Raw genomic sequence first — 16,035 nt, 5'->3', positions numbered from 1 at the left:
TGACAAATAACATGGGAGCCTGAAGCTTTGTTAAATTTCAGATTTCAGCTGCTTCTCACGCCACTGACATTAGTACTTATTTCATTCATCTTTTCAATGTTATGAGGAATAAATTCAGGAAATTCTCCTTGATTTTCCATTGTATTGGAGCATTTGGAAACGGAGTAATGCATGTCAACCTTCTGCTTTTTCTACCCTCACTTTGTCCCTCTCATTCTCTATGGACTGGACCCTAACACTGGTGCCACTGGCAGCCGTTACATATTACCAGAATTTATTTGGGTATTATAAAATGCCATTTGACAATATTTTGTTGCGGTTGTCATTGAAGGCATCACGCTTTTCTCTGACAAGCAAACGTGTTTCATGCAGCACCTTTCTATAGCCCTACACTTTCACACCTATTATGCAGTAATGTTCCTTTAGAAGTTCTTTTACAGCGACTCTGTATCACGGAGATTATCTCCCATCATGAACTGTTCTATTGGGTACATATCTATCAAGCACATGGTCAATTACCCTTTCGAACTTGAGCCATAATTCCGATGCATGCTCCTGCCCTATGCTGAAAGTTCATTGGCATAGGACGCCACTGATTTTTATCTAGTTCACAGAACATACATATCTCGTTCTGCTTGTTTTAGTTGACCTCTGTACTTCAGTAACCATTGTTGCCACAACCACATCATGGTGGCCGATACCAGTTTCGATGTCGATATCCTCAGAGTTCAGGTCTGTTCCTTGCATTAAATCCAATATATTTCCATCATGACTGGGGTTCTTAACTATCAGTTCTAGATAATTGTTGAAGGCATCTAGTGAACTTTCACAGGACGTTCTACCACACCCACCACTAAAAAAACTAATTTTCCCAATTGTGGGATGATCGAAGTCTCCACCAATGATTACAGTAGGATTGGGGAACTTTCTAAGAAGTGAACTGAGGTTTCCTCTAAAGTTTTCAGTTACATCGGGAGAAGAGTCTGTTGGGCGATTAGGTTAGAATTATACCCAGTCTTGCTCAATCACTCACATGCAGCTTCAATTTCTCTCTGTGGATTTCAGTTACTCTGCGACAAATACACCACCTCCATCTCTCATTTGGCTACCCTTTCGATATACAACTAAATTTTCCCTAAAACTCTATCAGTTTTGAGTTTGAACCAGCTTTCTGTAACTACCACAATGAGCTTCACTGCTTTTCGTGAGCACTTCAAACTGTGGCACTTCGTTGAATATGCACTTCACCATTAGGATTTTAATACTCCCACATGTGGGATGCGTTTCTTTTGATCTTGCACTGGCACTTCTGGGTTTCCTACAGTGAGTGTTATCTGAATGTATGAACACCACCAGGTAATGAGGTTGATGAAACTGGAATGCCTACATGCACTATATCACATCTGATACAGTAGTGCTTCTGTCAGATCAGGGCAAGCTAAGTAGTTCATCGCGTGCCACATGAAAAGCCAATTGAGCTGCTACTGGTGTCTACATTCCAGCAACACTCAAATATCTTGCCGAAATAGCCGAATGTATTACTTGTGGTAGGGATGTTCATGCAGGCAATTGCCTGCCACCTTCTCCCTGCTGTATAAACTACAATCGCGACTATGTAGCCTCATTTCGTTAATGTCCTGTGTATCTCCATGAGCAAGGTGTCCAGGAGATCCAAGAGAAGGAAAAAGAGCCTTACCCTGTAGTTACAAAGCTGTGTTGTCCTCCATCTGGTACTAACAGCGTCATTCTTCGTACTCCTTGCTCCACAAACGAAATCGCCACACAGACATGTGACCTCCAATTTAGCATTGCAGTTTTAAAATCGCCCAGTGTCATGTTAGTATCTCCTCCTCCTCCAACTGTGCAACAAGCCACCAGATCTTCTCTGGTGGCAAAATCACCTGCTACACAACCAGAAGGCTGGAAATCACAGACTGAGTTGCCTGTGAGGGTTTTAAACTTCCTGCAAGCCAACACACACCTGAGCCTTCATCTGCTAACTGCAAAGGCTCAGAGATACCAAAGGCAAACGTTCTTCCCCTTCACTGACTCGCAGGTCCTGATAAGCAGTGTTGTCGCATGATACCCTCCTGCCCAGCCTCTGTTCTGCCAGTGCCAACCTTTCTCCTGCCATGGAAGTTACACACTAAGTGAGAATGCCGACACTTCTGTAGATTGCATGGAACAGGTGCCAAAAGCCACTGCACCCTATAGCAATGAGGCTTTGAAGGCGGACACCCAGCCACTGAGGTGACAACCAATCATTTTCCCTCCTCCCGTTTCCCTGTCATGACTTCCCGCCAGTGGAATGTTTTTCAATACATCCAGCACGGAGGAATTAAGCTGCTCTTGGAATCGTAGCATTCTTTTATCTGCCTCCAGAAAACAAAATTGCCCTTCTGACGCCAACGACTTCTTTCATTTCTTTCCAGTCCACGTCGACCTTCCCCCCAAATAATTGCTTTCCAGCTCGTGAAGGATTCATGCTGCTCGTATTGGGTGACGTTCATATTCAAACCATCTCACGGAACACTAGACTGCAGGTTGTTGCAGTTTGCATTTTCCTTCACTTCTTCCCCTTCCTATTGTTCACATCACTCCAGCATGTGGGGTTAGCAGTGTAGACCACCTTCAGCCTTTGGCCAACGCCCTCACCTCTTTCTGCAACTTCGTGACTTTAATGGACACCATACACATTGAGGCTCTTCAAGAACCTGCGAGACGTGCGCTATCTCAGCCGACCTTCACTATAAACTCAACCTCATCTGCCTTAACACTGGAGCACCCACGTTCCTATCAGACTCCACACACAGCTATTCCCATTTGGACATCTCGTTCTGCTCTGTGCAGCTTGTCTCGAATGGTCCATTCTGTGACGTGTACTCGAGCAACAGTTTCCTGTGTGCTATCCTTTCACTGACGCATACCCCTACATACATGTAAAACGGTTGGTAGCTTTCTAAGGCTGATTGGAGGCTTTACTCCTCCCTGGTGACCTTCAATGAAAAAACTTCCACTAGCGCTGAGGAGGTAGAATACCTTAAAAACGTACCCTTGCTGCCGCTGCACATTTCATTCCTCGGACTTCCTCTTTACTGCACTGTGTCCTGGCTCTCTCGTGGACTGAGGCGAGCCGCGACGCATTTTGTGGACGGAAACGTGCTCAACGCGTTTATAACTGTCGTCCTACGATGGCAAACTACATTTCTTACAAACAGTTGCATGCGCATTGGCGCTGTATTCTTAGAGATAGCAAAAACGTAGGTGAATTTCATTTACTAATTTTAAGTACCACTCGCTCTTTCATGTGGGCCAAACTCACACGGCAGTCTGGGAGAAATGTCCTTTCTCAAATTTGCGGCATGACAGTAGCAGATGTCATAGTAGACTCCACTGCTATCTACAGTACCTTGGGCTGTTGTTTTGTGGAGGTTTGGAGCTCTACACATTACCACCCGGCCTTCCTCGATTGAAAACAAGTGGCGGTGGCTCGGACAATAACTTTATCAGAAACGTGATGGCCACAATGTCGCCTATACAACGAGGGAGGTGTATGGTGCTCTCACTTCATCCTGATCCTCTGCCCCAGGGCTGGATGATGTTAACATTCAGATGTTGCAGCACCTTTTCTCGCAGGCAAGTGTTCTCTCCTTCATATGTACAATGTCTTCTGGGTGGAGGGAAGATTTCCCAGATGTTGGACTGAAGCCACTGTCAAACACAAGCATATAAGCATGGTAAGAACAAGCACTCTTCTAGCTACTGCCCCATTTCCCTCAGCAGCTGTTTTCAAGGTGATCTAACATAAGATTCATCACCAGCTGCTACAGTGATTAGTCCTGCAATTTACTAACCAGTGCCCAGTGTGGATTTAGTGCGCCATTCTCTTGTTGACAATCTCGTCACTTCGTCCACCTACACCGTGAACGGCTTTCTACGGAAACCCCAGGCAAGCTATACTTCACGATTTGGAGAAAGCCCATGACATCTGTTGGATGACTGGCTTCCTCTGTACCCTCTACTCCTAGCTTTCCTGTTCCCCTCCACAATTTTTAAAAGATGGAGGTTTCAATGTGTGTGTGGGCTGCGTCTCGTCAGACACCTTTATCCAAGAAATCGGCGTACCTCAGGATTATGTCCTCAGTATTGTCCTCCTCGCTACCGCCATTAACGCTATAACGGTCTGTCTCCTGCCAGGCCTCTCTGGCTCCCTTTTCATTGACGATTTTGTCATATACTGCAGTTCTCCACGGACCTCTCACATAGAGCGGCGAGGTCTCGAACTTCCTTGCTCATGGAGCATCGACAACTGTATTACTTTTTCCACTGACAAAACAGTTGTGTGGATTCCTGGCAGAGCAGTCCGTTTCTCCCACCGTCTTCACATCTTTGGCCTGTTGCTCTTCTGTTCGTTGGAACTACGAAATTCCTGGGGCTCATGTTCGATAGAAAACTCTTCATTCTCCCATGTGTCCTACCTGGCATCCCACTGGTATGTGGTTCCTCGATTTCCTACGTGTCCTCTACTGTACTTCCTAGGAGCAGATCGAACCACCGTCTTCTGTTTGTACTGGTCCCTTGTCCATTCGAAACTATACTACAGGTGCTCTGTTTATGCATTTGTCCATTGTACACGATCTCAACACTACCCACCATTGTGGCATCTGTTTGGCCACTGGCGCCTTTTAGTGTACACTGAAGATGCTGAACTACCACAGTCATACTGATGATATTCTCCTAAACAGATACACATGGAGTTACGCTGCCATGCCTGGCCACCCATCGTATGCCTCCTTCGATGACTCCTTTCAGTATAGGGCCTATCCCTTTTCAGTTGCCTCCTGGAGTCCATTTCCAGTTCTTGCTCCAGCAGCTGAACTTTGCACTGCCTGCAACTCACCCAGTTGGAGTGAGCCCTTCAGCACCTCGGCTTTGTGTGGCGGACCATGTTCACCTGAGCTTTAATTTGCTTCCTAAGGACACTAATGCTGCCTCGCTCTATTGCCTTCACTTCCACTACCCACACAAGGGACTTCGAGATAGCACAGCCAGAGCCATCTGTGTACAGAAAGGTACTATCAGGTGTGCCTTTGTCATTGGCGCACAAGTTTTTCAGTATCAGCTTCTGCAACACTGCTCAATATTAGCTGCAGAGCTCTTCTCCCTTTATCAGGCCAGAGTACATCTGGTGACACAGGCTTTCCAACTGTCATCTGCTCAGACTTAGTGCCCTTGTCTTTGTGCACTGTACACTGCCCACCCCTCTGTGCAATGAGTCCTGGAAAACTCACTTGCTCACCCTTGATGGAGCCGCTGTGACATTACTGTGGGTTCCTGTTCATGTCAGCCTGACAGGAAATGAGCCTGCTGAAGCTGCTGCCAAGACTGCTGTCCTCTTACCCCAGCCTGCTAGGTCTTGTACTCTTTCAGGTGATCACTGTTCCAGCCTGCCAGCAGGTGGTGCCACTTTGTCATTACCACATGTCCTCCATTCTAGGGAACAATCTCCAGGTTATTGAGGCTCTCCCAGTGATATGGACAACCTCCTCCTCTGCCCTCTCGACGTGAGATCATTTTAGCTAGGTTTCGTATTGCGCACTGTCCTTTTAGGCATCGTCATTTGTTTAAAGATAATCCCTCACCAGTTTGTACTCATTACCCTCAGTCTCTGACGGATCGCGACATCCCGACGGAATGCCCTTTTCTTAAAAACTTACGTTCTCATTTAAGTTTGCTGTTACGTTATCTCACGCCTTAGCGAGCGACGCACGGACTGTCGACCGCGTTTTGCTTTCGATCCGTCGTAGCAATACGGTGAAAGACATTTAATATTCAGTTCAGGACCTCCATTGTGTCTATGGCGTATTTTATGGACCTTTCTCAGTCCTTGTTTTTAAGCTCTTTCCTTCCGTCGATTGTTCTATGGTTCTGACTTGGGCGCGTAAGACTCAAATTTTTGCGCCTTACAAAAAAACCGCCAACTGTCTGGAATGATGGTAGCCACTTGTCCAGAGTCCCAATGCTCCTGGGACAGGCGCTACCTACTCCTTTGTGTGCACTGAGTCAACAGACTTTGTATCTGTTGTGCTCCCTGCGTTGTCAGAAATCACGTTTTAGTACGATTAGGTGTAAGCTCAAATGGCTCTGAGCACTATGGGACTCAACTGCTGTGGTCATCAGTCCCCTAGAACTTAGAACTACTTAAACCTAACTAACCTAAGGACATCACACACACCCATGCCCGAAGCAGGATTCGAACCTGCGACCGTAGCAGCAGCGCGACTCCGGACTGGAGCGCCTAGAACCGAACAGCCAACGCGGCCGGCTTAGGTTAAGCCTCAGTTTACACAAGTACTGTCAGTGCAGATAAATTAGATGTCGTAACGTCTTCGGTATTTTAATAAATTTTGCCTCATTCCTATTACCCACTCAGCAGCGTAACCAGATTTTACAAATTATTTCTGGCGCATCCACGATGTAATGCGTAAGTAGCATTAAGACTGATATAGCGCTGTCAGGTGAGCCATTTTGGAGGAATTCCTAGCTACTGATTTTATTTACTACAGTGCTCTGGTATGTCACAAGACGTGCTTTCAACAAGCTTTAACCTTTTGAATTGGGATTTCATCGTAACATGGTACTGTAGGCCCAGTCTCCAGATGATACTCTAGGCTGCTAACAAATAAAAGCCAATGCGGTTGGCATCATCTTCTGAAGGTTTGCATTCAAAGTCTTGGCCATCACATACAGAAGCACAGTTTCGTATGGGGACAAAAGCTGGCTGTTTGTGCATTTTTTGGAAAATCCTAACTATCAGTTCGTTCCAGAAGCCTATGGAAAGGGGTGATAAAGTTAGTGCGTTGCTGCTACGTGTCTGGAACAGTCGGTAGAGCACTAGAACACTAAACACAGAGGTCCTTAGCTGTAGTCTGTCCAGTACAGTTTTATTCTGGCAGTAACTTCTAATTCTAGAGTTCCTCGCATTTCTTGTCTCGGCCTGGAATATATTCTTTATATATCCTCAGGGTATATGCATCTTTGCTGTTGCTGTGAACATCACAAAGCTTTTCTTGTTACCAGCAGAAAGAGGAATTCAGTCAAGGCATTCATCGTTTTACAACAAATCATACCAATCAACTGTTTGCAGGTTCCCTTTGTACAGAGGAATTACCATTATCAATGGGAAAGTTCCCCTGAGCGACGTAGTATTGAATGAGGGAAATCTGACAAAATTGAGTTGTGACAAAGCGATGGTGCCCGTCAGCAGTGCCAAACGCAGGTTTATGTCGTTCTCCAGTTCCAAGCTACTTAAGTGATGGCATCGGTCTTCAGCATTGAAAACAAAATGGATGTTGTTTTCTACTGCCTACTTAACAATGTTTGAAGAACACGTCGGCCAAGGAAAGAGATTGTAGATACCAGTTACGATTAGTTCACCAGTTTCGGTGGTTAATTAATAGTGTCGTGAGTTGGTTAGCAGGTAAGCATTTCTATTGAAGTCGGACTTCTTGGTTACTCGGTAGGCATGGTGTACGTCGCAGCAGCAGTATCGTATCTATTTTCTCCTCCAGAGCGTAGTTGATCTCCATCTGCACGGTTTCCCTGTAGGACATATCATTGCTTTTGAACAGCATGTTCGATAGAATTTCTGCTAATGCTCTCGAATTTTCATTTGACATAAATAACTGCTCTCATTTTCCTAGAGATGTGACCCTGTAAAAATAACTTCCGATGTACTGCCGATTCATTCCTTCTCTGTCCAATAAGATCTTCGCGTACATCAAGGAGACATACAGCTGTTGTCTAACAAACAGGTGTTGCTCTCCTAGCGCTACACGGGGGTCACATGTAGGACACTTTCAGGTAAAACCTACCGATGTGAAGCTACATAGACCCCTGAAACAGCTGTCAACTGTGAAACTCCAAAGCTTCATTTTACCTTAGGTAAGCAGTCCGTTCACATGCCGCTCAACAGAGTAGCATAAGTGGCGAGAGACAATGCTGTAGTTGACTTAAGGAGTAATATTCAATGAGCTTTTGAGCTCAGTGGGAAGGAGATCAAAAAGTTCCAAAACAGCAAACTTAACGTCTCCACAGCAGTGACAGGTTACGTAACTTGTCATTCATTGATTTGGTGTTACACATGTGAAATGCTGAGCTGTGTTCAGACAATGGAGTCCTTGACAGCAACACATTAGACAACTAAATGTATTGAGAAGCAAACAACTTCAGCCAGCTGGGAATACTTCAGATTCTTGACATTACTTTACACACGAATATACTCACTTTACTAAGCAGTGAAGATAGTCAGGGGAAGAGAATAGGCGGCCCAGAAGGTAATTAGGTTTCTTTTCATAGAGTGCACAAGAACAAACTAAGCTGCTTTTGTGACCATTTCGTCTCCAATATGAGAGCTTTCTTGACGCAAAAGAAGCTGATCACATTTTTTTCTCGGTTGGATGAACGCCATGTTCCCAATGTAGTTGGCAGTTGGCGCAAACGCCCAGAAACGTGATGCTACCAATTCACCTGCTGGCTGTTGACTGTCATTGTGGTAATCCGGCTTTTTGTGGCCTCATCTAAATTGCACAATACTTACCTTGTTTAGGTTGGCTAAAAAGGAGTTCCCAGCAAAGCATACCAAGTGGTACCTGGAGTATGGACACTGTCTCAAAAGACAGAGCAACACTTCAAAACGTTTATTAATACTAAACATTACTTTCCAAAAATTTACATCAAGAGAGATGAATTAAGAATATGAAACTGAAAGAATTCTCAACAATCGTACATTTAACAAACATACATCCTTCAAATTTTGCAAATTCTTGGAACACCGAGACAAAACTTTCTTAAATCACTAGATAATTGTGCAAGCAAAGTCAGTGAATTAGACATGCAGGTCAGAAAACAATGAGGAATGAATTTACACGCCTTGGACCAAAGGGAATATTGGAATGTATGAGGCAGCAGATGCAATAACAAAGATTTGAAACACAGGAAAAAACTAGGGTTGAAAGAATGCAATGTAGTTTCCTCTGGCCAATCCTTAGCCACCACAAGTTGCCACAATCCACTGCAGGGTCCAGTATTGCTAACAGCCGTTAACCTCCAGTCAGTGGCAACTGATACAACATTTCAGATGCCAACGTTTACTGGACCTCAAATGCCCATCCAAGCAAATGTCACACATTTTACATAATCTCAGATCAACCATAATTAGTTTTGGAAACCAACATCCGTAAAATTGATATCCATAGCAAGGACAGTCACAAGGTAGCAATGACAGCATTAATTAGGCTATCCTAACTTTCAAATTCACTCCCCTTATCAATGACATGGCTATCTCCATCAGTTAATCACATTCTGCTACGATCTTCATGTAAACTCGCATCTCTATACAGTTACATCAAACCCATCAAAGTTTGGCAGCAATGCTTCAGTAACCTTCCATTCAATATAACTAGGGGTAACCTATGTTTAATGTACTGTCATGTTCTCTGTCCATGTGTCAATGGAATAAAAAAGGTTTGACTACCAACACTTCTCACACACAATGCCATATGCCATATCTGACAAAGATGTGGAGTGTTACGTAAAACTTGGGAAGGGTATTGAGAGATGAGAAACGTTTTAGGTAAAAAAACTGTCAAAATCTTGATACTGCCTCGAACAACAGAAGTTAATTCACATAGCCAATAGTCCGCCCTCTCTTCTACACTAGTTTTGAGCCACCAAAATGTAAGGTGTCTTTAATCACAATGGGAGTATAGCAATGTATAAGATGTGCAAGCTGATGCAAAGAATTAATCCTTAGCCAGACACAAGTAACACCATGTTAATCCGTAGGGAAGACCAATAATATTCAGTAATCTCTGCCTAAATCCACAATTGCAAGAAGTCTTATAATGCAAGTAAGGACATCATTCCAGGTAAGCACTGGCATATCAGCAGAATCAAGACAGTGCCTTTCATAAATTATTTCAAATGTGCCATCACTGCTCATACTGCAGACATCATACATAGTCTTGCCCCACCAGCCTCCACCAATTGACTCCACACTGCTCTCCTCTGATCCCTGTGTTGCCACCAGTACTGGTCAAGGAGGCTGTAATTTGCAGATTTGCCACACATTGTCCTAACAGATATTGTGTTATAATGCTGGTGGTCATGCAAAGTTTATTCTACACCAGTCACAACTGCATGCACATTAAAATAAATAGGATGAGGATGGACACAGAACTGAAGGCATTTTTTTCTGAAACACCATTCCACTGATGTTACTAAAAGGCTAAACAAATTAATGGCATGCACTACTAGTTTCATCTTGCTTACAGGTATCTGATAGCTTCCTGGGTCAACAGAAATGTTATTTTTCGCGATGCAGCCAAATATATGTAATACTGAAAATAAAATTGCCAGAATTTAATCAGTAATAGGTATGAGCTTGCATCAAAGATTCTACACACAAAAGTATTTGTCAGAAACGGTGTGTCGTCAGGCAGTGCAGGTAAGGATGCACAAGACTATTCATTCAATAATTTTTTCATAATGTGGGGCCATAGTCATAATATATTTCTTTAAAATCAGTACCGCCATTAGACTGTTGTTTATTTGCAGTTTTACATTTACACTGTCATGATTTCGGCTTGAAAGTGCCATTATCAAGTGCTTTGTGTTACACAGTGCCTACGATGGCATACTCTCGTATTTAAAACATACTGTTAGACACATTGCCTAAGGCTCGATATTTCTTATAAGGCCTACTGCTTCTTTCACCAAGAATACCATCTTGACTGAATGACAGTTTGCTCTAAGGCACTGTATTACTCTTATAACACTTCATAATGGCACTTTGAAGCCGAAATCATGATAGTGTAAATGTAAAATTGCAAATAAATAACTCTAATGGCGATACTGATTCTAAAGAAATAGTCAGTGTTTCATAATGAGCGCTTAGTTGCTTCCAACAAACATTAAACGTAATTTCAAACATTTTCTAAATGCTTAACGGCAGATAGGTAAAGCATTATCATTTGCAAGGTATCAGAAGTTCAAAGAAACTGCAGTGAATAAAACAGCTTCAAATAATTGTAAGTTCAGTTAGCAGAAGCGATAATAGCAATTAGAAACAAAGTAGCTAACGTTTTTTCTCTTCGTTTGTATTTGACCTTCTTCCATAACATTTGCAAAGTATGCTTCAGCTGTAAGAAAAATCCTGGCCTATGAAAACCATATTACCAGTGAGGGATTTTAGCAGACTTACTTTTGAATTATATCATATTCATTTAAAATAAAGGCGTAAAACAACAAATGCATTAAATTTCTGATTTGTGTCCTTCAGCCTTTTCATTATACATGGTTTTTGTTACATGCTGTTAAAATCTAAGAACATACAAATAATCGTAATAAGGTAGGACTCTAATTCCTGTCGTATTATTTAATAGGTCACAATCAAGTACAAGAGTTGAATGAAGAGTAATGACTCATTCTTCGTTATTTGGGTTTGGATGGGAATATTTTAATGCCTCAAACGCAGAAATAATCCATAGAATTGTTACAGTTATGTGTTTGTATTTAAGTGGCAGACAAAGGTTGGCAGCACTTCTGCTCTAGAGCCTTTGGAGAGACAAGCACTAGGAACTACGTCTTTGACGATGAGTCTTTGTGTGGCTGTACAATGTGAAATAAACGTAATTTTTAGTGAAGTACACAGATTCTTTTTAAATCTAAAACAAGTAAAAGTAACAGTTTATGGGCACAGATTCGCTTAAGTGTCGTAAGTGAATTAGACTCGAAACAGTGACGAAAAGTTAACAAAATACGATAACGTGTGCTTGAGTGAAAACTGTTGTAAAACCATTTGCTGAACTGTGTAAGTGTAAGTAAGGGCCAAAAACGAAAGTTTTTATGACCAGTATAAAATACAGTAGTCAAAATTTGAGGTTAAATTGTTGTCAACTGAGTTTTGAGTGGAGTACAGCCAGCCGAGGTTCGAGGTCAGGAACATCGACAGATAAGTTTTAGGTTTTTACGATTAGTTTTCAGTAACCAACTTTCTGCCATATATTGTATTTTGAAGCAAAGATTCAGCAAAAATGGATATGTCAAAAAATATAAAACCAATCAACAGACAAATGGACTGGCCAATTTTGAAACGAAAAAGTCTCGATGGGTTACCATGAAGGTGCATTGGACATTATTGACATGAGGTTAGTTAAGCCCAAGCCACTGGAAGACGGTGCAACAGATGAAGAAGCAAAGAAACACAAAGAACAGTTAGATTTGTATCGATGAAGTATATCAAAAGGTAATGGACAAGGAAACGGCTAGTGATATGTGGAATGCCTTAAAGCAGCAGTTTAAAGCTTCATCCGAGGATCAGTTGTTAAAAATCTGCACACACTTTTTCTCCTTCTGCTGGATACCAGGTGATGTTTCTACCCACATAGCAAAATTGAAGAGTTTGTGGAATGAGTTAAACAGTGGACTCAAAGCTAAAAACGAAAGTGTTTTACCAGACCTTAAGTTAGTGTGCAAAACGTTGCATATTCTTTCAAGTGAATTTGAAGCTTTTCAATCAAGGCAAAGGCAAGTTCATCAAGAATGACACAAGAAAAGGTGACATTTGCTATTATTGTAAGTGTAATGTCCACTGGGTAAAGGACTGCTAATGGTGGATTTCTGATGGAAGACCAAATAAAAATCGAAACTGAAGTCAAGAAAATTGTGCTTCTGTTAGTGCTGTGCTAATGTCTGTGAAGAGGCCTATACAGTTGAGGCAGATTTAGCACCATGGTGGATTGATAATGGAGCTACAATACCTGTAAGAAACTGTTCAGTGTTTTACAGACTTTCTAAAATTTGGCACTCCATATGGTGTAATGGCAGCCGGAAGAGAAACTCTAATGGCAGTGGGAAAAGGCAATATTCAGTTATCATCTCTGACTGATGGACCAGATGTGATGTTGTTGGATGTGTAGTATGTTCCACAATTATCTAGATGATTGTTTTCAGTGTTAGCTGCACAGGACCAGAATCCTAATAGTGAATATAAGTAATCAACAAGTGTGTTGGCTTAAAATTGATGACAAGGTAGTGCTGCATAGAACCCATGAGCCCTTTGGTACCTTGTACAATGCAGACATTTAACCAAATTTGCCCAAAGAAATTGCTGAAGTAAATGCCATTGAAGAAACTTCATTATTGCAACTGTATCGTGAGAGGTGGGGACTTCAGGATAAACACCATGTCAAAGGAATGGTAGAAAGGAATTGGGCATAAATGTTCCCTTGGAGAAGTCACTTTGTGAGCCATGCATTAATGGCAAAGCACATCACTTACCATTTGGTCACAGAAAGAAGTCAACCTGCCCTGGTGAGCTAATGTCAGCTGAAGTCTGTGAATCTTTCAATGAATCTTAGAAGAGGAGTCATATGGTTGTGTTCAGACAGCTACACAAAATTTCGGTATTGCTTCCATGTAAGGCAAAAGTCTGATGTTAAAGATGCATTGAAATATATTCCACATTCAAAGAAGCCGGATCATACAGTCAAAGAGCTGCTGAGTGACAAAGGTGGAGAATTTGACAGTAACGAAGTTAACGACATACTGCAAGCAGAAGGTGTTACTCGGAGGGTGACAGCACCCTACACGCAACAAAGTGGTGGAAGTGAGTGGGATATGCTAACTATAGTTGAAATGGCAAGAACCTTAAAGTATTCAAATAAAGAAGCTAATTTCCCAGCAGCCATATGGGCAGAATTGGTTGGAGCATCAGTGTACATTTTGAATCGAACTGCAGAATCATCTGTGGAAGGAATTAGTCCATTTGAGCTGTGGTTTGGCAAAAAGCCAGGAATAAAAGTTACATATAATAGGCTCTACATGCTATGCCCACATACCAGACAAAGAAGATTGAAAATGGATGAAGCTGTCAAGGGTTATTTTGTGGGGTATGAATATGAGTGTTACAGAACTTGGGTGGAAGAAGAAAACAGTCATTCTCAGCAGAGATGTAATCTTCCATGAAAAGCCTGCAAGTTGTGAAGAAAGTCAAATTACCATTGCAGGATGTTGAGCAAAGTAATCAGGGAAACTATGCAGCTGAAGAAAAAGATAAGGTAAACTCCAACAAGGAAGAGTTTGAAGAATCGGAGACTGAAGAGAGCAGTGCTGATACCAGAGAACAGGAAATTATCCCACCTCATCGACAACTGTGAAATTGTTCAACGTTATTGAAACCTTCGTGGCTAAATGACTTTGTACTATTTACAGCTTCTTCATATGACTCTGGTTCTTCATTTGTTTCATTAATCATCTCTTCAGTGAACATTACACTGTTCACTAGAAGCAAGCTATGAAAAATGAAATGAAGTCATGAATCACACATGGGAGCTGACTACTTCACCAAAAGAAGCAAGAGCTATACCATGTAAGTGGGTTTTTCGTGTAAAGACTAATCCTGATGGAAGTTTTGAGAAATACAAAGCAAGACTTGTCATAAAGGGATTTAATCAACGCTATGGTGTAGACTACAGTGAGACCTTCAGTCCAGTAGTTAAGTTGAGCACAATTCGTTCAAAGTTAAGTGTTGCTGCAGCTGAAAAGATGCATCCAATACACTGTGACGTGTCTACAGCGTTCTTGTATGGATAACTAGAAGAAATAATATTCATGCAACAGCCAGAAGGGTATAATGATGGCACAGAGTGAGTCTGCAAATTAAGGCGAAGTTTGTATGGACTTACACAAGCCCCAAGATTTTGGAGTAAACGGTTTGGAGCACTTCTGTCAGCAGGCTTAAAGACAAGTGATGCAGATCCTTGTTTACGTATCAGGGAAGAATGTGGCAAGAAACTGTTACTTCTTTATGTAGACGATGGGTTAGTTGTGGCAAGCGATCAGCTGAGTGCCAGAAAGTTTGTTGAGGAGTTGAAGGCTGAATTTAAGATCTCAGTGAAACCAGCATCATGTTTCCTTTGCCTTGGGATAAAACGCTTTGATGATGGTGAAATCAAGATAAGCCTATGCAAAGAAGATTCTGGAGGATTTCAGTTTTCAAGAGTGCAAACCTGTTTCAATACCAATTGTCAAGAAACCAGATACATTACAGGTAGAAGGAAAGAATGCAGAGAAGTGTAACTTTCCCTGTCAGCAAGGAGTTGGAGCACTGATGTACCTGATGCTTGGAACGACACCTGACCTGGCTTACAGTGTGAGCTTCCTGTCTCGAACTCTTGCCACAGCGTCAACAGAAGATGTAGTGCGACTAAAGTGAGTACTAAGGTATTTGGCAGGTACATGTGACCTAGGCATAATCTATCGTCCAAAATTGTGCAGTGACATATTAGATTGCTACAGTGATCCAGACTTTGGAGGAAGCAACAAAACAGGATGGTCAAAATCTGATGTACTCATTACACATGCAGATGGAGCTATCTCCTGGCTCAGCAAAAGACAGGCAGCGACTGCAACATCTACAACAGAAACAGAGCTGGTAGCTGCAACAGAAGCTGTGAAGGAGATAGTCTGTCAAACTTAAGGACTGGAACTTCACTCAGCTTTCCCATTCCTCTAAAAAGTCTACACAATCAGGCAACAGTGAAACTCGCATCTCACTAAGCATATAAAAATAAAGTATTTCTTTGTCTGAGAAAAGGTATTGGATGGAGACTGAGGCATTCAACAGATTTCAACTGAAGACCAGTTAGCAGATATACTGACGAAGCCGCTGGCAAAACACTGTTAGATATGATGGGTCTTTCATGTTGTGTTCCCTTTTATTTTTTAAACAAGGGAAAGTTACACTTACATGTTTGTATTTAATTAAGTGGCAGACAAAAGTTGGCAGAACTTCTGCTCTAGAGTCTTTGGAGAGACAAGTAACAGAAACTAGGTCTTTCATTGTGTCTTTGTGTGGCTTTACAATGTGAAATAAACATAGTGTACAGTGAAGTAGACAGATTCTTTTTAAACCTAAAACAAGTAAAAGTAGCACGAATGTGATGTTCAATTACAAATATTCACTTTCCCGAA

The sequence above is a fragment of the Schistocerca serialis genome, chromosome 7 (genome assembly GCF_023864345.2).
Source record: "Schistocerca serialis cubense isolate TAMUIC-IGC-003099 chromosome 7, iqSchSeri2.2, whole genome shotgun sequence".
Classification (NCBI taxonomy): domain Eukaryota; kingdom Metazoa; phylum Arthropoda; class Insecta; order Orthoptera; family Acrididae; genus Schistocerca; species Schistocerca serialis.
The sequence above is the reverse complement of the archived record's forward strand: the minus strand, read 5'-3'. Positions refer to the sequence as shown.